The sequence below is a fragment of the Oryctolagus cuniculus genome, chromosome 5, assembly GCF_964237555.1.
Source record: "Oryctolagus cuniculus chromosome 5, mOryCun1.1, whole genome shotgun sequence".
Taxonomy (NCBI): Eukaryota; Metazoa; Chordata; class Mammalia; order Lagomorpha; family Leporidae; genus Oryctolagus; species Oryctolagus cuniculus.
Window position 1 is genome coordinate 167,592,811 of NC_091436.1, and position 21,999 is coordinate 167,614,809.

General features: G+C 46.3%; 1 long non-coding RNA gene across 1 annotated transcript; it reads right to left on the bottom strand.

Moving 5' to 3' along the window:
• Positions 1–5,803: 5,803 nt before the first annotated feature.
• Positions 5,804–12,906, bottom strand: LOC127493223 (uncharacterized). Its single transcript, XR_007923341.2, has 2 exons — positions 12,511–12,906; positions 5,804–6,525 (listed from the first exon to the last, which is right to left on the bottom strand). It is a non-coding gene; the product is annotated as an uncharacterized lncRNA (long non-coding RNA).
• Positions 12,907–21,999: the final 9,093 nt, after the last annotated feature.

Consider the following 21,999-nt stretch of genomic DNA (forward strand, 5'->3'; position numbering starts at 1 on the left):
AATCTGTGTCCTGCCAAAAAACAGTGTCTGTGCCCACAGTCCCAGGAGCATGCAGGTCCAGGGACACAGCCCGCCACCTGAGGTGTGCCTGTGGAGAAGAGATCTTCAGAGTGTCCTGTCTCTTTAATCTTCCATTCCTTGTTGTGGAATAAATGCTGATATATATATATATATATATATATATATATATGATGAGTTCTTTTGGGGCCAGTGGGAGAAAAATATTTAGGTTTTTTTCTTTTTTTCTCTGTTTAATTTCCAAAATGCAAAGAGTCAGAAGAAAGCTTTCAGGTCTCCTTATATCACAGATTGGCTGGGCAGATGTTTGCTACAGTGGGAGTTGTCGCTCCCCCTCTTCGCGGAGGAACGACACAGGACCCTGCGCTGTTCTTTTGTCTGCTCGGCCCTTCCCGGGTTTGCTGCTGGTCCTTCCCGGGTTGGCTGCCGTCCCTCCACCTCCGTGGAAGGGCGGCTCCCCCTGCCACTTTCCCCACTTCCGCGGGGGAGCGACACACCGCCGGCCGGCTCTCTCGGGGGCTGCTCAGATGTTATCCGGATGTTCCTGGTGCATGTTGTCTCTCTCCTCCTTTATAGTCCTCTTCCACCAATCCCAACTCTGCTACCCACACGCCAAATACGTTGCTCTCCTCCAATCAGGAGCAGGAGCAGCTCCTGCAGGTTATTGGTCGAACTGGAGGCAGCTGTGTAGAAGCTGTTTTCTCCTCTCCCAGCGCCATATTGTGGGAGAGCAGATGCATAGAATAAGTCTTAATTCGAGTATCTTAGTCTAGTCCAAGTTGCTCCCCACAGGAGTGAATTAAATTGCGGTACTGTGGGTATAACACGGCACACCCAGAAGAGAAGAAAGAGTAGAAGATTGTTGGAAAAGTACAAAAGATGGAAAAACCAAAGTTTTTAGTAGGAAAATATTTAAATTAAAATATTTAAATATAGTTAAATATAAGGAATATGTCTTTCATATTAATTGATCGACTGTCTCCATTTGTAACATTTCGTTTTACTCTGACACTGCAAATTATGTGAGTGAGTCTATAAAACAGCTAATAGGCAATGGTGGTTATTTCTGCAAGCTGGCCATATTTCCACCAGTGTGCCAAATTAAAATAGAAATTACCATTTTCACTTGCAGAAAGAGTGAAAGTAAGCCATTACACCTGCTTTGCCAGCCACACTGGAGCACACTTAGCCCAGGTAAGAAGGCAAGCTTACATAGAGCTTCTTTTTTTTTTTTTTTTTTTTTTACAGGCAGAGTGGACAGTGAGAGAGAGAGACAGAGAGAAAGGTCTTCCTTTGCCATTGGTTCACCCTCCAATGGCCGCCGCGGCCGGCATGCTGCAGCCGGCGCACCGCGCTGATCCGATGGCAGGAGCCAGGAGCCAGGTGCTTTTCCTGGTCTCCCATGGGGTGCAGGGCCCAAGCACCTGGGCCATCCTCCACTGCACTCCCTGGCCACAGCAGAGAGCTGGACTGGAAGAGGGGCAACCGGGACAGAATCCGGCGCCCCGACCGGGACTAGAACCCGGTGTGCCGGCGCCGCTAGGCGGAGGATTAGCCTAGTGAGCTGCGGCGCCGGCCACATAGAGCTTCTAATATCTGGCGGTGTCTGATTTGAAAGGTTTTTGTTTCATTTTGTTTTTACTTTGTGTAAATGCTTTTTGGCTTTTAAAATGTGTTTTTACTTTACATATATATATATAATAGTTCAATATTTATTCATGCAGTGACTAACATAACCAAATTATATGAAGAGTTAAGGAAATACTCCACGTGAAAATATTTTTTCCATATCTGGGCTTTTTTCTGAATATATCAGACAGAGAATTTTTTTACTCCAAGAATCTGCATAAGTATATCAACATTTATCTTTTTTTTTTTTTGGTAATTCTGTTGAAATCTTTATTTAAAAAAATCTTGCAATACAGCATTCCTTTGAATAAAAATTCCACTAATGGACCAGAATTACGTAGGAAATAGAATGAGTTAGGACTAGTATTATTCACTTATACTCAGTTTAATACCATATTATTAAATTTTCAGTTCCTATTATTAAGATGGCATTTACATCCTGTTCAACTGCCTGCATTTAAAAAAAAAAAATCTGTTCCTTAAAATTGCGATGCCCAATTGCAGAATAAACTATAATGCTTAGAATCAATTGCTTCTACTACCCAACAAAAATACAAAGTGTAATGTACACGGTAAAGGTTGCAGGGAACAGCTGGGAAATATTGCTCTCTTGATAGAAGTTACCTTAATGTGAAATAATTCCCAAGCCAGAATATCAGCTTTTAAATGTTGCTTTTCTGTCCCCTGGGCAAGATTTTACAATTCTGTGTCTCACCAATAAAAATTACCTCAGTTGTTTATTTACAGTTATTACTGTCAGTTGCCAAACCAATAAAATATATTAACTCTTATTTATCACAAGAAATCTGTGTGGTTTTATAGACATATCTGGTAATTTTTCTATGCATTTTATAGGTCTGTAACCAATACTAAGTCTCTAAACATCTAAGACAGCTTTGCCCTAAGGCCACTGTGTCCCAGCTGCTACATTAAGCGTTAGTCACTACTTATTTTGTAAGATTTTTTAGTGTCATATGGTTTACGACTGTGCATTGAGTTAGTATTCTATGCAGTCATGAGTGGGTGCCTACTAGGTGCCAGGGGCCATGTCAGGTTTGGCAGATAAAAACAAGATCTTAAGGGAGACTCTTGTTTCTTGACCTTGTAGACAGTGCAGTCTGTCAGATACTGAAACGTGAGAAAGGGGCATTGAGGACTGGCCTAAAGCTGCTTCCATTCAGAGTGAACTACAATCTGACCTGATGAATAAACAGCCCATAATCTGCTCTTGTAACAAGTAGCAAAGTCTCCGGCAATCACAAGGTGCCACTGTTCAAACCACGTGGAACTGGGACCGCTTGGCTGTTTCTGTACCTCCCTCTCGTCTTATGTATGTCACTTACTTTTCTCTGGTTGGAAGTGTAGCCTGACCATGAGGCGAGAGGGTATTCGGATTCTTTTTTAGTCTATACTGCTGCCCATTCCTAGATTCACAAATAAAGCCAATTAGCATCTACAAAGCTAGACTGGTTGCAGTCCTGACTTTAACAGGGTTCAGTTGCAAACTTTCACTTTAATGATCATTTTAAGTAAAACACTTTACCCAGGCATTCATTTTGGCCCATTGCCAAAACTGAAAGACAGTCATATTAGGATTTAAAGAACGCTGCGGGGAGTTTCACAATCCAGGTGACAGAATCAGGTCACATCTACAAGGGACTGGGGTGACAGGGTTACTGGCAGCCTAGCTTGTCTGGCATGTACACATAATTACATGATTACATGGATACAAAGTCAAGGACACTCCTCTCCTCGGTGCTAGCTGGATGCGAGTAAGGCATTTATGTTTAAATATAATTGGGCATTTTTATTCAAGACTCACTGAGCAAGTCAATGCTGAACCACTGCTCTTAGAGGAAATACAATCATCAGTCCTCAGTATTCACAGAGGACATGGTGGCAGCACCTGTCTCAGGTACCAAAATCTGTGAATGCTCAAGTCCTTTAATTACTTTGGTTGAGTATTTGCAAATAATGTATACAGTCTCCCTGCATACTTTAAATCGTCTTTAGATTACTTATAATACCAATTCAATGTAAATGTTATGTAAAGAAAATAATGATCTAAAAAAGTCTACACATCTTCAGTTCAGATGTAACTTTTTGTTCAAATATTTTCAATCTATGGTTGCTTCCATCCATGGTCATGGACCCCCATCAATATGGAGGGTTAATTGTATAGGCTTAGGTTCCTGTAAGCAACAGGAACCTCGTTTAATGTACGTTTCTCTTTCAAGATGTCTTCTTTAAGGTATTTCGCTGGTTCATTAGCACTGAGCTCCCAGTCAACAGCACTTAGCTTACACCTGAACGAAGCTTCTCCAACACACACACATTCTCTGTAAGGCACAGCACAGCCTCTCGCACTAACGAACAAAGCATGGGGCATTTCAAACAGAATCCCCAAAAAGGCACAAAAACGCAGGAGACATTCACTCAGCAGGCCACAAAAAGGACACATGTGTGTAGTATTAGAGCTGAGACAAGAAGGCACAGCAGAGGCCGGCGCTTTGGCGCAGCTGGTTAACGCCTTGGCCTGAAGCACCAGCATCCCATATGGGCGCCGGTTCAAGACCTGGCTGCTCCATTTCCCGTCCAGCTCTCTGCTATGGCCTGGGAAAGCAGGGGAAGATGGCCCAAGTGCTTGGGCCCCTGCACCCACATGGGAGACCTAGAGGAAGCTCCTGGCCCCTGGCTTTGGACTGGCGTAGCTCCAGCCATTGCGGCCAATTGGAGAGTAAAACATCGGATGGAAGACCTCTCTCTCTCTCTCTGCCTCTCTTTCTCTGTGTAACTCTGACTTTCAAATAAATAAATAAATCTTTAAAAAAAAAAAAAAAGGCACAGCAGTTGTTCAGCCTCAGCTGGAACCATACACAGCAGACAACTCCAACCTTCTCTTCCACAACGCGCCTCTTGAGTCGCATGTCTAAAGTTCTAAACTGTTTTTCAGTCTTATCAGGATATGCAGACCTGAGTCCATATACATCCTGTTATTGGAGGTTTATCCCTATTTGCAGATGTGTGCTAATGTTCCAAAATCAATATGTTTTTCTATTTCTTATGGTGAATCACCACGTAGTTCAAAACATACTGAAAAACAAGTTCCAAAATCAAAATGGAGTTAAGGAAACAAATGGACTGGGTTTGCCAGTTTGTGGTATGCTCTATACACACCTAGCACTTTCCAGTTGAACTAGAATCAGTTATGGAGCAAAACTGTGCCACACCTCTGAGAACAAATAAAGAGGAGTTAAAAGAGAGGAGAAATGACCACACAAACACAAGAAAAGGGCAAGCCATTTGGGAACAGAGGGGTTGGAGTTGTGGTGGAGAGGGTTAACCTGCTGCCCACAATGCCAGCATCCCATGTTGGAGCGCTGGTTCGAGTCCTGGCTGCTCCGCTTCTGATCCAGCTCCAGGCTGATGCACCTGGGAAACCAGCAGAAGATGGCCCGAGTACTTGCCATCCACATGGGAGATCCAAATGGCGCTCCAAGTTCCTAGCTTCAGCCTGGCCCCATCCTGGACATTGTGTCCATTTGGGGAGTGAATCAGTGATGGAAGATACTACCCCCTCCTCTCTTTTCTCTCTCTCTCTCTCTCTTTCAGTATAACTCTGCCTTTCAGAGAGAGAGAGAGAGAGAGAGAGAGAGAGAAATGAATGAAGGGGTTAATGGATGAGAAAGAGACTTTGTTCATCAAGGATGTGCAAATTATATTTCATGTCAAGTCAAATACTTGAAGAGCCCATGGTGAACAGCTCCTAGCAGTGGGAACATATTTGAAAGGTGTCTAGGTGGACTCTATAGTGGCTCACTAATGTGCTGTCCCATGTGAGTATCCTACTAGGAAATATCAGATGAGACCTCAAATATGGGCTAGATAGATGTGAAATTACTGCCTTGAGAAATCGTATAATTTTCAACATAAACCTCTTTACCCAAGAGTTCACAATGCCAGCTGTCAAAACTAAATAGAAATGATAATAATGATGATAAAAACCAAATTGGTAAGAAAGAAATTTTTAAAAATATCCTTCTGTCAGCTCAAAGAAATTAAAAATTCTTTTTCTCTAGGTTTCACATTCATCTATTTTTTCCCATAAAGTGTCATAGCCCAATAAGTACTTCTACCGTAAAAATCACAAAAATAATTTCTACGCAGTTTTGTTTTCAATCTTGCATTTCTGAAATGAATCCAGAAATTAAACATCGACCACGTGTGTGTGGAGTTCAGATCCTGAACACACACCTTTCAGGGATTTCAGAAACTTCGGCTTTCTTAACCAGAGGCCGTGTGGGTTACCTTTCCCTCTCCTGTTCACCCCTTTCTCTGTAGCAGGAAAATGCATCGCGTAGCAGAGCATTTGCCCCAAACCAATTTTTCCAAGTTTCATGGTCATCATCTTCCCTATTCCTGGAACAGAGCAGTCTTGCACAGTTTGCCAGCAGTAATCCAGACGTGGCTTGCTAGTCACTTCCTAGTCAAGGCTGTCATGCTGACCAATACCTGGTTTCCCACCGCTCAGCCCTGCGGATGGATGTGTGAGTCGGATGCAAGAGAGAAGGGTTTGTGTGCAGCCTCAATTACCAACCCCCGGCTAGTCAGGAGAGACAAGAGTGATTGGGATGATGGTTTTTGTGGGGAGAAAAAATGGAAAATTAGGAAAGCAGGAACTAAATAGGAGACTGGCCACATGTGAAAACACGTCTCTCTCTGCAGGCACCAGGGTGGGGAGCAGCGGGGAGAGGCAGACGGGGCTCAGACGGCGGGGGCCAGCTTTGTCCTTCACCGGCCAGCATTGGCTCACTTCCTGGACCATTCAATCCATCTTCGTTTTCTTGGCAGTTGACGTTTGCCTGCAACAAGGCATTCCTAAAACGATGTGATCCAAGAATGTCTTTTATTTACATTATGATATTCAACACAGCCCTTAACTTAACTCATGTTTCTTAACTCGTGTAAGTAAAGACATATTAAACCGCTCATTTTAACATAAAGCAATATTCTATGCCCTGATCAAAGACCTAACTGTTGCCTTCCTTTTGCCTGGTCAATTTCAGTGTGAAGTACTACCTCCGGGAATTAGTAGTTTCATTTCTGAAAGAAAGAATAAGGAGAGAAGAGTAGGCAGTGAGCCCAGACTTCCAGAAGGACCTGGCTGTCATGTTTAGAATCATCATCCACAGATTCGGTGACCACTTGATTCATCCAGCTGGGTTGCTTTCCTTAGTGTCGTTTTTGTCTCGATTTGGGGACTGCTGAGTGTCAAAGGGTGAATTTCTTCTGTAAAACATTAAATCAACTGTTGGTTCAGAGCAGGGAAACTTTTCTGGCTCAAATTAGACGGACATATCCGTTTATGCATAATTACTGGAGATGTTGGCACTGAAAAAACCCGGTGAAATTATGAGCTTTTTCTTAAAGCTCCAAAGAGAAACACTGTAATATATTTGTTGCCCTCTCTCCTCATGACCTTCACATTCCATAGCCATCATCAGCAAAAATCAGAGACAATGTGTCCATCACATACTCATCCTACATCTGAAAGTGGCAGTCACCACTTTCTGACTGCACGCATGTCTGTGTGTGTGTGTGTGTGTGTGTGTGTGTGAGAGAGAGAGAGAGAGAGAGAGAGAGCGAGAGCACTTTGCTGCATCAGCTATGTCCATGACTTGACAGATTGCTGATCATGCCTCAGCCGTTCTTGTATGTAGGCATATACGTGTGTGTGCGTGTGTGTGTGATACATGTAAACAGACAAGACCTGGGCTTCAGGCGCCTGGTTTGCTTGTCCTGAAGGTTCACTGGCCACCAGCTGGATTGCACTGCTCGGTCTTTCCACTGAGTAAAGCTACTGGGAAAGCCATTCATACCAGCTCTGTGTTTGGAGACGGGAACAAGATACCATAATTCCAGCTCAGCAGAGCATGGCCAGAACAGATGTACATTACCCAGAGTGCAGGAAGGGCATCTGGCCAGGAGCAGCGCATGACGGAGACAGGGAGCTCTTTCTAATTGCCTGGGCACTTTGTGGGGCCTCCCTTCCCCTGAGGGGGCCTGCCAGCCTTACCCCAGCACAGCTAATTAAAGCAGCAGAGGCAGTGCTGTTCAGTTACTCGGCCCCTTACTCCTTTACTCACGTCGCATATATGAAGACCTACTCAGTGCCACACGGAGTGAGCTCTAGAGACACTGCAGTGTCTCACAGGCATGGTCCCTGGCTTCACGAAGCCACAGTTCAAGAGGGAAGAACGGCTGTCAAGCAGTTGATAAATGCGTACTGCAATAAGCAGAGAGCGCTAGGAGACCATTGCATCCCTGTGTAGCGCTGACCTTGTGCTAAATCCTCAGGCCCTCCTGGCACCTGAGATGCAAGATACGCTACGTTAAGTAGAACACTGGCCGTACTGGAGAAATCGTTAAGGAAGGCAGCAGGACAGAGGGCTGCTTGCAACTTCCAATCAAAGGCAGTGGGCGCTAAACTCTGGTCTTCTTCAGAATTCTGTCCTTCCACTGGCTGGATTCATAGCATCGCTTTACGTGCCTACAGTGTGTCAGAGATTCGAAGCACATGGTACGCTGAGTCAGTTACTGGATTTCTCCTTTTTACTTTTTGTCGAGGAGAGCAACGCGCTAACTAAGGTCCATTTCATCTTCGCAGCCATCCTGTAAAACAGACAAAGCCTGGAGCATGTTCTAAAGAGAGAAATGGATATTTTGAGGCTGGTGACTCGCTCAGGTCTATGCAGCTAGAGAGTTGGGGCCCGGGGTCTTCCCCTCTACCAATTCTCTACCTAAGTCATGTGTCAGATTGTATTAGACTGACTACATGCTTGCATAGCATGCCCTGGTTGTTTTTTGATTGTTTGTTTGTTTGTTTGTTTTGACAGCCAGAGTTAGAAAGTGAGAGAGAGAGAGAGACAGAGAGAAAGGTCTTCCTTCCGTTGGTTCACCTCCAAATGGCTGCTACGGCCAGCGCTGCGCTGATCTGAAGCCAGGAGCCTGGTGCTTATCCTGGTCTCCCATGGGGTGCAGGGCCCAAGCACTTGAGCCATCCTCCACTGCACTCCCTGGCCACAGCAGAGAGCTGGACTGGAAGAGGGGCAACCAGGACAGAACTGGCGCCCTAACCAGGACTAGAACCCAGAGTACCGGCGCCACAAACGGAGGATTAGCCTAGTGAGCCGCGGCACCAGCCTACAGTTCCTTGTTTTTAAATGAAGTTGTGCAAGAAAAGATGGAAGAACCAACAAATTAAAACATAGCACTTAAATATGAATTAATGTTTGACATCACTTGGGAGAGGGAGAGATAAACACTCTGTTTTCGCCAGGGACACATGCTGCATTTATTCTACGAATTTATAAGTGAATTTACACTCAACCCTTTTCCCCGTAACTCATGATGGCCTAGGGAGAGGTCAGCGGCTTCTGTCCTGCTACTGTGTTTACAGTCCTGTGGAGCACACACCTGGGCCGCCATACATCTTGCTGCCTGATGCTGTGGAAAGCTCAGTCCCAAACGCATGCACCAAGGCAGAAAGTTGGGTGAAGGTGTAATGCGAGTTTTTCAAAAATAAGGACCTGGTCAGAGCTGTAGGCCTTCAGGTGAGTGCAGCAAGATCCAGGAAAAGGAGTAAAATGGGCTTGGCCTCAGCTGACACCCAGTAGGCTCTATCTATGTGCAGAGCTCACTGTAAAAGACAGTGTTTGTCCTTGAGAACGCATAGCAGGAAAGACAAAAGTCTTACACATGCATATTGCATACGCAATGCTTCTTTAACAGACCCCATGCTCTATCCCAAGTAGTTCTCATTGCAGACAACTAGTGATAGGTCACTTGTCAAACAGTTTTACCAAGTTTAGCCTCAGAGAGTGGCTGGGAAAACTAGGAAAGACATGTTTCAGAGCCAGTGTTGTGGTGGGGCAGGCTAAGCGCCAGCCTGTGAAGTGGGCGTTCTATGTGGGTGCCCATTCGCATCCCAGCTGCTCTCTCGCTTTCTCTTTTACTCTCTCTCTCCCTCTCTCTCTGTAACTGTACCTTTCAAATAAATAAAAATAAATCTTAAAAAAGATATATTCATATGACTATTTATTTGTTTTCTTTTATCATCATCATCAGTATCATCAACTTATTATAGTAAATCAGATAATTTACGTGATGATACTTTTACCACTGACCATTTAAAATATTTTATATGAATTTTCATATGGCTTGTTGATATGAACCCTTACAAGCTGGCAAAGATTTAGGGCCGTTTCAGTGGTTGACTGGATTGACTGTGCTTACAGAACTCCATTAAGCTTGGGGGTGCCTTTTCAATCGCTTGTAGGGCCGTTGTTGTCCACCTCTCAGTACCTCTACATATCCAATAACCTCATTCAATGATATTTTCTCCAAATCTCTTGCCATCTAGTAGGTACTCAATGTATATTACAAGAAGGAATAAATCTTACTGCAGTGTCTCATGTTCCTATGGTTGTGAAGAAAAATAGTCAAGGAACCAGCACACTCACCAGTGTTAAGAATTGTGTTCAAGGCTGGCGCCGCGGCTCACTAGGCTAATCCTCCACCTTGCGGCGCCAGCACACCGGGTTCTAGTCCTGGTCAGGGCGCCGGATTCTGTCCCGGTTGCCCCTCTTCCAGGCCAGCTCTCTGCTGTGGCCAGGGAGTGCAGTGGAGGATGGCCCAAGTACTTGGGCCCTGCACCCCATGGGAGACCAGGAGAAGCACCTGGCTCCTGCCATCGGATCAGCGTGGTGTGCCAGCCACAGCACGCCGGCCGCGGCGGCCATTGGAGGGTGAACCAACGACAAAGGAAGACCTTTTTCTCTGTCTCTCTCTCTCACTGTCCACTCTGCCTGTCAAAAAAATTAAAAAAAAAAAGAATTGTGTTCATTTAAAAGAGGCCCTGGCGTGGGCACTTGGGGCAGAGATTAAGAGACGACTTGGGATGCCTGCATGCTACATCAGAAGCCTTGGGTTTGAGTCCCGACTGCTCCAATTCCAGGTTCCTGCTAACGTGCACCTCGGGAGGTAGCAGACGACGACTCAAGTACTCAGGTCCCTGCCACTCATGTGTGAGGCCCAGACTGAGTTCCTGGCTCCTGACTGGCCAGGCCCATGCCCAGCTTTGCAGACATTTGAGGAGTGAAGCAGCAGATGGAAGAACTTTCCCTCTCTCTCTCTGTCTCCCCCCACTTCTGTGTGTGTGTGTGTGTGTGTGTGTGTGTGTGGCTTCTTTTCAAATAAAATAAGTAAATGAGATACTTCTCATGAGGGCATTGTATAAAATCTATAGGAAGAGTTGCAATAGTGAATACTAAAACTAACCCTGGAAACAATGGGCTAGAGGTCAAGTCTGAGAAACACTGCATATGCTGACCTCTGATAAACAGCACAGGTTCTGAATGTCTTAGAGCAGCAAGCTTGTTTAATCACCTGCTGTGACTTGGATTAGTTTGGGCACCCCCACAAGGCCCATGTGTTAAAAGCTTGGGTCTTATGGTAGTGACACTAAGGCTGGGAACTTAATCAAGTTATGGTGTCCGGAGGTTGGGAAGTCATTCGATGGGCTGGATTGTTAAAGTGATGCCTCCATAACCAAAGCATGAGACGCTACACGGGAGGTACAGAACGTGACGCCCTCTGCTGCCTCAGGACTCTGCCAGCAAGGACACCATCACCACAGGCCCAGCCGATGGGATCACTGGGTCTTAGACTCTGAGCCTCCAAAACTTGAGGCAAAACGAATCTTCCTTCATAAGTAGCATTTTGCTCTAGTGAGAAAGAAGCCAACACAGTCCTTGAAGATGGATTTTTTTTTCTGTCTTTTTGCAGAGAGCCATTCTAATTGAGGTCAGCTAATATCTCATTGTGTGTGTGTGGTTTTTTTTTTTTTTTTTTTTTTTTTTTTTGGACAGGCAGAGTGGACAGTGAGAGAGAGAGACAGAGAGAAAGGTCTTCCTTTGCCGTTGGTTCACCCTCCAATGGCCGCCCTGGCCGGCGCGCTGTGGCTGGCGCACCGCGCTGATCCGAAGGCAGGAGCCAGGTGCTTCTCCTGGTCTCCCATGGGGTGCAGGGCCCAAGCACTTGGGCCATCCTCCACTGCCGTCCTGGCCACAGCAGAGAGCTGGTCTGGAAGAGGGGCAACCAGGACAGAATCCGGCGCCCCGACCGGGACTAGAACCCGGTGTGCCGGCGCCCAGGTGGAGGATTAACCTGTTGAGCCGTGGCACCGGCTGGTGTTTTGTTTTTTATGTTATTTATGAAAGGCAGAGTGACAGAAAGGAGACGAGGGGGAGACAGGGTTATTCTATCCCCAGGTTCACTCCCCAAATGACCACAACAGCCAATGCTAGGACAGGCTGAAGCCAGGAACTCCATTCATGTTTCCTACGTGGGTGACAGTAAGTACTTGAGCCATCACCTGCTACTTCCCAGGCACATTAGCAGGGAGCTGGAGCAGAAGTGCACTAGCCAGTGCTTGAACCAGCACTCCCACATGCGATGCAGGGTGTCCCAAGTAGCAGCTTAGCCCACTGCACCACAACACGGCCCCATGACTGGGGTTTTACACTTCCTTGAGGATTAGGGATGTTGAGAATTTTTTTTATATACCTGTCGGTTATGCGTAGGTCTTATTTTCAGAAATGTCAGTTAGGATATTTTGCCTATTTTAAAATCAAATTATTTGCTAACAAATTCTTGCATGCATGTGGAGAAATGTGAGCCCTTTATACACTGTTAAGGGAATGTAAATTAGTGCAACCAATATGGAAAACAGCATGGAGGTTCTTCCACAAACTAAAAATAGGACAACTTTTCCATCCAGCAATCCCACTCCTGGATATTTACCCGAGGAAAATGAAATCAGCGTGTTGAAGCGATAACTGTGCTCAGATGCACCGCAGCACCTCTCACGAAAACCAAGACAGGGAACCAAACGAAGGGTCCACCAACAGATGAGTGGGTAACGAAAACGTGGCGTACAGACACGATGAAATACTATTCCACAATAAAGGACAGCACAGATGAACCTGGAGCACGGCACGTCAAGCGAAATAAACCAAGGCACCGAAATACAAACAACACGAGCTCACTCACCTGCGGAATCTAGAACTGCTGATCTCATAAAGCACAGAAGACAGAGTGGTGGTTCCAGAAGCCGAGAGGGCAGGGGGGGGGAGAGAAGAGCCTGGTCAAGGGGTACAAAACTAAAGCAACACAGGAGGGATGACGTCCGGCGCTGCACTGCACATCCGCACGCCTATAGTGAGCTGTTCATGTATTTCAAAATTACTAGGAGAGAGGGCTCTGAACATCCAAACCACAAAGAAGCAGTTTGCAGTAATGGGTATGCTAAATATCCTGATTTGATCATTACACGATGCATAACATATAGCGAAACCTTGCACTGTTGTCCCCCATGAACACAGGCAATTATTGCTCATCCATCAAGAATAAAAAGGCCAAGCTTTGGAGCCAGATAAACTTACATGCAAAAAAAAAAAAAATAGAATTGAATCTTCCCTCCTTCCCTCCTCCCTGCCTCTCCAGTCCTCTCCCTGCCGCTCTTTCTGTTTCGGAGCCCCCGGAAGAGTAGGTGAGGAACACTCTTTATTGGGGTAATTCTAAGTCTAACAAACACGGCTTGACAAGTGAAGGGGATGCTACGGAGCAGCTACGCCTTCCTCGCACCCCTTAAAATGCCCACGCGGGAATCTGCTGTCCTTGGTGTGAACAAGACAACCTCGCCTCATACTTAGTGCACGTGAAATGCTTAGCACGGGGCCACACAGAGCCAGGGCTTGCTGAGTATTGTGCACTATTGTCATCACATTCCTCTCATTGTTAATTACTGAGGTCAGCCCCAGGCCATCCTGGGGTGACCCTTCTTTGCAACTGTCAACTGCTGCATGCATTCAGAACAGTCTTCTGGGTGGGGAATAGTTTTGAATCAACAACTGAACTGGCCGCCCCTGGGGCATGCTATTTTTAACACTTTTGAAAATGACCTCTCTTGCTATTACGCGGGTGGGTGGGCAGCTGTTTGCAATTAGAGCCATATATGTGGTCCGCAGGTATGCCAGGTCTGGGGAGGTTGGCTTTCCCCGCGATGTTTTCAAGTCACTCGCTGCCACAGCGCGCTCGGCAGCCAAACCACACCAAATGGAAATGTACTAAAAGCGATGGGCAGAGCGAAGCGCGCCCTGCAAAACAGAGAAGTGACTCACGCTTGTAAAAGATCATTGCCATGGTAATTCTTTACACACACTGCCCGTCTTGGGGAGGGCTGTCAAGGCATTGCCATGAACCCTTTACTGGCCCGTTGTTGAGAATGTTGGCTCTTTTTTTTTTTTTTTTTTTTTTTTTTTAACCATGGCTCTTTTCTCGGTGCGGTCAGCAGACAAGCTGGTGCTGAAAAGAAAGGCCTTCTCAGTCCTGCAGGAAGAAAACCTCCTTCCTTGATTGCCACAAACCACGCTCAGCTGCACGAGGGCAGCCATCAGACAGTGTGTGTGCAGAGATTGTTTTGGGTTTTCTTTTGCTTTGCTTTAAAATCATGAGTGTTTGAAACCAAGAAAATAGTTATATAAGAGATTTCTGGCAAGTATGCCCTTTTTTTCATCATGGCAAAAGCTGTCAAGTCTTAGAATGTGGAAAGAGTGGCTTGGAGAAGTCCTTATTGGCAGCCTCCCGTCCTGAAGCCCGGTGCCCTCACCTCACTGCTCCCTACACCCTTGAGTGCCCGACGTACCCATCCAGCTGCGGTGTGTGTGGTGTGTATGTGTGCTAGATCTGTGTGGTTTATGTGTTTGGGTGCAAGCGGCATGGTATGTAACTGTGTTGGGTGTGCACGAGGGGCGCGTTGCGGGGGTGTACACACAGATGTGGCATGTTGGGTGTGTGTATGCTGGATAAATGGAGAGAGGGTTTTAATGAGGAACGAAGGCTTCCCATCACAAACAGGAAGTATTTCTACCCCAAATAAAAAATGGGACCTCATGTTTACCTCCTGTGCTCTGACACTGCCCGAGCCAAATCTTCGTACTCCTCCCCTATTCACTGCCCCCCCCCACTGTGATGGCAGAACCTGGAATACTAACACCTGCCAATCGACTGAAAGTTGCCAACTGACTTTTCTGTATTTTCCAGAGTCTTCAAAAAGTTCATGGAAAATGCGCGTTATGAAAAATTTTTTTCAAAATATTTTTGCCCCCTAAATACACGGATCTATTGATTCCCCTTTTCTGCAAAAATATTTTTAAATATTTAATTTTTTTCATTTGAAAGGCAGAGTGACAGAAGGAAAGAGAGAGAGAGAGAGACTCTTTCATCCGCTGGTTCACTCACAACTCTAATGGCTGCAACAGCCAGGACTGGTCCAGATTCAAGCCAGGAGTCTGGAACTCCATCTGGGTCTTTCATGTGGATGGCAAGGGCCCAAGCACACAGGCCATCTTCTGCTGCTTTCCCAGGTGCATTAGCACAGAACTGTAGCAGAAGCGGAGCGGGTGAGACTTGAACCAGCTCTCCAATATTGGATGCTGTCGTCACAAGCAGCGGCTTCACTGGCCTGTGCCACGACACTGACCGCTCCAGAAAGTACACCCTTATCTTATGCTTCACTATCCCAAATATGAAAACTGTCCACCTTCTTCTTGTTTAACGACCTCTTACTAACTTGCCACATTCATTGCCCGGGAACAAAGGAGGAAGAAGTGTAGAAGAAAGGGAAGTGGGGAAGAGAGACCTATCAGATAACACAGTGGTTCTCTATGAAGACCGAGAACCGGGAGAGGGCGAAGGCGGCGCGTGTCTGCGGCATGGCCTGCACGCGCACCGCCCGGAAACCCAGAACAATTGCCTGAGTGTCTCTGAGGATAAATGAATTAATGGCTCCAGAACTGTCATCGCCCCCTCACTCACACGTTCTCACCTGTGACAGGCTGGCTGGCCCAGGTTCGCAGGTTCAAAGCCGGCTTTGTATACCCACTCCCTGGTGAAATGCGCTCAGTTTTCCCCACTTGCACATTTTTACATAATTGTTGCATGTTCTTGTGCTTAATGAGAATAACATGACCCTCATGGAAGGAAGCCCCAGGTGTTCTGGAACAGTGGTCTCTCAGATGAGCGCTGTGACGGGGAGACGCCAACACGGGGCACAATGCACTAACACACACCCATGCACAGCCTCCCCTCCGTCCACTCCGCCTGGGCAGAGCCACATCTGATTCTGCCGATTGCCAGTGGACTGGCATCAGTGACGGCGGCAAGAAACTGAGGGCTTGTGCCGTGATGCTGGGTGGCTCATAAATTCCTGTATGAAATAAACTTCCAACCTCTGTTTCCATCTGCCTAGGGATTTAGAGCATATTCAATAGAGTCATTCACAGAATGCTAAAAGGCAAACCCCACAAGCCCAAACGTGTGAAGTGACTTGTCGGGGCGGGGGGGAGGGGGAGTTCAGCATGTTGTGAGGAACCAGAAATCATGCCCTTAGCACCCAGCCTCCAGGGCACCCATCAAGAATGGGAGGGCAGGGGCTGGTGTTGCGGCAACAGGTTAAGCCACCCCCGTGCCACCGGCATCCCATGTGAGCACCTGTTCTAGTCCCAGCTGCTTCACTTTCTATCCAGCTCCACACCAATCCCCCTAGGAAAGCGGAAGAAGATGACCCAAGTGCTTGGGCCCCGCACTTTCGAGGGAGACCCACAGGAAGTTACTGGCTCCTGGCTTCTGCCCGGCCCAGCCTCAGCCATTGCAGCCGTTGCAGCCATTTGGGGAATGAACCACTGGATGGACGATCGCTGTCTCTGTCTCTGTCTCTGTCTCTCTCCCTCAACCCTCTCCGCTTTCTGTAACTCTTTCAAATAAATAAGTAAATCTTTAATAATAATTAAAAAAAAAAACACAAGGGCACACATGATGGAGAGGGAGCTGGCTCAGGGCTACTGGGGGATGGGAAGTCTCTAACAGGGACTCCCCTTAATGAGTCACTTTGAAGCAGACCAGTTAGTGGTGCCGCCTCTCCTGCCCAGCCCTTCCTTTTGCCCACTCGAGGGCAGAGAGAGTTTCTTGATTTGTCCAGAGTAAGGACACACACAACAGTTAAACAGGGTTTGCCCAAACAGATCTCGTTCCTAATGCGTTTCCCCTAAGATAACCAGTCTGCCCAGTAAGATACCCTCTCTCATTTGGGGGCATGTGCACCTCATTGCCTGGATGAGGAGAAGGGAGAGAGTATCAGCAGGAACACTGCGACTTGAAATTAGGCATTTTGAAACTCCTGTGAAATATGCGCGTATGAGTCCGTCTCACCCATAAAAAGAAATATGAGAGCAAAGTTTCCTTCTTTGGGGGAAAGGAGAAACAGGCCAATATATTACAGACTCCGAGCGTAAGAGGGTTTGGCAAATACAGACCAGTCTGTCTGCTTTATTACTCTGGAGGTCGTGTAGGAGCGAGGTGGGTGGGAGAGTGTAACTTCTTCCTGTGCTCCCTCCACACGCGGCGTGGAACTCAGTGTCGGCGGAACCCTAGAAACCAGCGAGCCCAGAGATATTCTCCAGACACGGGGCTGCGCGCTCCAGGCCCAAGGAGAGAGAATGAAAAGGCAGCATCTGCAAACATCACTCAGACATCTGCAACCAGCAAAGCCACAGCTGTTCTCACCCCAGAAGTTCTCTACAAAGAAACCTGCACACATGCTCGGACTTCCGCTGCAAGGTTCCTCCTGTGCTCTGAGTGTAACAGACAGCCTGAAGATCTCAGTCCAGTTCTGATGTCTCCCTGCCCCCGGTTGACCTCGGGGTTCCCTCTCCTGTGGGATCTCACGATTTTCGTCCCCTCGTCACACAAACAAGAGAGGACTTCAAAACGTTGGTAGAAAAATGGAATTAAAAGATAGATTTGAGTTCAACAGAACTCCATCCAGGCCTCCCATGTGGGTGACAGGGACTCAAGGACCTCTATCACGTGCTGCCTCCCAGGGCGCACATAAGCCAGAGCTGGACCAGAGCAGAGGAGTCAGGACTTGAACCGAGCACTCCAAAACAGGACACGGGCAGCCCAAGGGGCCAGTTAAGCCACTGTGCCAACGCCCACTCCTGAAACACCTCTTTTCTGGAGTCTCCTTTCTCGGCTTTTCTCCCCTGAGATTGTTTCCAGCAGACATACAAGAATGTGGAAGATCAAGCAGACTGACGGTCACTTATACAGACCAGAACCCAACTTCAGATACCCACTTGAACACCCTTGAACCCAAGTCTTGAGAAAAATGAACCCCCAAAGTCTAGCTCTGCAAAAACACTGAGTTAGGAACTGTGTCTGATTTATTTTGGGGTCCCTAGTAGGTTTTCAATAAAATACTTTGAGTAATGTCCATTTTTTTCCATACACTGAGAAAAAACCTTTTTTTTAAAAAAAAAAAAAAAGATTTTATGGATTTGAAAGGCAGAATGAGAGAGAAAGGCAGAGGTAAAGAGAGAGGGGGAGAGAGACACAAGGGAGAGGAATCTTCCATCTGCTGGTTCACTCCCCAAATGGCTGCAACAGCCAGGGCTGTGCCAGGCCAAAGCCAGGAGCCAGGAGCTACTGCCAGGTCTCCCACACAGGTGCAGGGGCCCAGGCACTTGGGCTATCCTCCGCTGTCTTCCCAGGCACATCAGCAAGGAGCTGGATCAGAAGCGGGGTGGCCAGGACTCATCTGGATGCTGGTGTCACAGCTTTGACTTAACCCTCTGTGCCACAGCGGCAGCTAGAGAAAAGACCATTATGCAGCATTAACATGTAAATCAGAGAAATTCCGAGTTTGCCTTTGCCAATAAATTGTTCCTTCTCATCTTAGTCTGTTTTGGGCAGCGATAATAAAATACCTGATCTAGGGCGATTTATAAAGAACAGAAATTTATTTCTCACAGTTCTGAAGGCAGGGAAGTCCAAGATCAAAGTGAAAGACATTGGGACTGGCGCTGTGGTGCAATGCCAGCATCCCATGAGTGCACTGGAGGGAGCCCTGGCTGCTCCGCTTCCAATCCAGCTCCCTGCAAATCCCTGGGAAAGCAGCAGAAGACGGTCCAAGTGCTTGGGCCTCTGCCACCCACCCAGGAGACCCGGATAGAGTTCCAGGCTTGCGGCTTCGACCTGGAGGGCCAGGCTGTTGGTGGCCATTTGGGGAATGAATCAGCAGATGGAAGATCTTTTTATCTCTCTGTCTCTCTCTCCCTCTCTTTCTGTCACTCTACTTAAGTAAATCTTAAAAAAATCAGAATAAAGCAAAGGCGTCTGGTGAGGGCCCCTTTCTGCATCCTCATATGGCAGATGCAGCAGGACAGACAGACAGACTAGAGCACCAAATGCCCCCCCGCCAGGCCCTTGCACTCCAACCAAGGCACCTAATCCCACTCACGTGGGAGGATCCCTGTGGCTTCATCGTCCCTTACTGAATCTGGAGCAGACACAGCCCTATCACAGCACCTCTAATTTCGTATCTGGACAAAACATTCAACATTTGGCAGTGCAAAGTGGTCTAAATTCCTCCAGAAACATAAAGCAATTCAGAATCATGGGAACACTCCTCATAACGAGAACTGCCCCAGAGTCTCATATAAATACCCACTCCTGCCATGCACTTTATGAAAGCATTCAGACCAAAAAATATTATCTTAATGGCAATGGTTGAATAAAATAGACATGAGCTTATCCTGTAAGCCACGTTTTTGCAAAAGGCCAGATAACAACTATTTTAGCTTTTGCAGGCCTTTTGGGTTTTGTCACATTTACTCACATGATCAATGAAGCATGAAAGCTCCCATAGTCATGGACTATGTGGCTGTGTTCCAATAATACTTTATTTATAAAAACAGGTGGCAGGCCAGCGCTGTGGTGTAGCAGGTAAATCCGCCACCTGCAGTGTCAGCATCCCATATGGGTGCTGCTTCGAGTCCCGGCTATTCCACCCCTGATCCAGATCTCTGCTATGGCCTGCGAAAGCAGCAGAAAATGGCCCAAGTCCTTGGGCCCCTGCACCCATACGGGAGACCTGGAGGAAGCTCCTGGCTCCTGGCTTCGGATCAGTGCAGCTCCAGCTGTTGCGGCCAGTTGGGTTGTGAATCAGCAATGAAAGACCTCTCTCTCTGCAGGTCCTTCTCTCTCTGTGTAATTTTGACTTTCAAATAAATAAATAAATCTGAAAAAAAAAAAAGCGGCAGCTGGAGTTGGCCCATACACTGTCACTTGCCCATTCTAATCTCAATGACGCATTGAGCCAAGGGACACCTAGACAGTGGCACAGCCAGACAGTGGGACAGAGAAACTTCGCAGCAGTGTGAACAGAAAGAAATGGTAAGAAAACAGTATCAGTTTGCAGAAGATGATAAAATGGTCTTACCAAATAAAAAATGCAAAAGAAAACTGACCTTCAATATGGGCAGGTCTTCAAAAAGTTCATGGGAAATGTGTACTGAGGGGAAAAAACCTGTGCATGGATTTTGAAATTTTTTGTACAGAAAGACACTTATTTTTTAATTCCAGTTTTCCATGAGTGTTTTTGAAGTGTCCTGTTAGTCAATACCGTATTTATGAGAGTGGCGATTTGGGACAGAACCTGTGCCCTTGAAGAACACACAAGTGCAGGAAGTCGATGCATAGCTGTGCGGCATACTTCCGCACTGAAGTGCACAACAAAGGTTATTCAAACACTGGGGAATTCTGTGAGTATTTTTTTTCCTTAATAGAGGTTTGTCCAGATGTTTCTGCAGAGTGTGAACCCCTGGCCTAGATGAAATGTACATTCTCCCAGCCCTCTTCCATATTCAAGAAAGTCGGGCACCAAAAGTACCACTGAAATTTCAAAGGCCAGACTTCAACTCCAGAGTGCCTTCAAATGCACGATTTGTGTGACCACAAAAACAGCTCACCATGTGAAGGGAGTCCTGATGGCAGATCTGATTTCTCGTTGGCCTGTTTGGTTTTGCTTTTCTGAGGGTAGCCAAAGTTTCCTTAGGTTTCAACATTTCACAAAGCATTTCCAGCAACTCAGGGTCTTTTTGGAGAGGAAAAATATGACTCAGTTTGTGAAGCCGAGGCATGTATGCGAGCACGTGTGCACACACACGCGTGTGCCATAAGTAAACAGGCATGTACCGGGACTCTTACGTATGTTGAAAATCCGCCTTTTAAAACCTCAGCTTTCCCAGAGTTTCCAGTTTTGCCGTTAAGCACAGCTTTGGCTGTTGTGGGTCCTTCTGCAAATATTCATTATCAGATCAGGAAAGGTTCTTTCTATTCTGAGTTTTCTGGGAGTTTCCATCCTGAAGGCATTTTGAATTCTGCCCATTTTTTCCCCTTCATCTATCCCTTGATCTTAGCCAGAAGGCTGAGAAGTGATTCCCCTTCCTCTATCAAGATGATGCTATGATTTTTGCCCCCTTTTCCCTAGTAATCTAAAGAGCAACATGATTGAGTCTCAAAAGCAAGCCACTCACCCTAATCCACTGTTGGTGAGAATGCAAACTGGTACAGCCACTATGGAAGTCAGTCTGGAGATTCCTCAGAAACCTTAATATAGCCCTACCACACGACCCAGCCATCCCACTCCTCGGAATTTACCCAAGGGAAATTAAATTGGCAAACAAAAGAGCTACCTGCATCTCAATATTAATTGCAGCTCAATTCACAATAGCTAAGGCATGGAATCAACCTAAATGATCAATGGAAGACTGGATAAAGAAATTATGGGATAATACATAGTGGTAAAAAAAAATATGAAATCCAGTCATTTGCAACAAAACAGAGGAATCTGAAAAAACATTATGCTGAGTGAAATAAGCCAGTCCCAAAGGGACAAATAAGATATGTTCTCCCTGATCTGTGACAAATAACTGAGCACCTAAAGGGTGCTTAATACTTGATACCATTGGTTGAACTCCTTACTTAACACAGAATTATTCTTAGGTGTTTAAATCCAACTGAAAATTGATCTCTGTTAAAAATAAGAGTAGGAATAAGAGAGGGAGGAGATGTACAGTTCGGCACACATTCCCTTGGACTTACCCCTAAGGGTAAAGCTAAAAACTTGCCATGGAACTCCAAATTCCATTACGTTGGCAGGTACCAATGCCATCAGTTTAAGTTCATAACTGATCACAAAGATAGGATTAAGTGTCAAAGGGATCGGGGAATAAGACCAGTGTCTGCTAATAATAATCGATAGAATTAAAAAGGAGAGAAGATCCAACATGGGAAGCAGCATACACAGCAGACTCATAGAATGACACATGCCCTAAACAGCACTCTGACCTCAGAATCAGCCCTTAAGGCATTTGTATCTGGCTAAAAAGC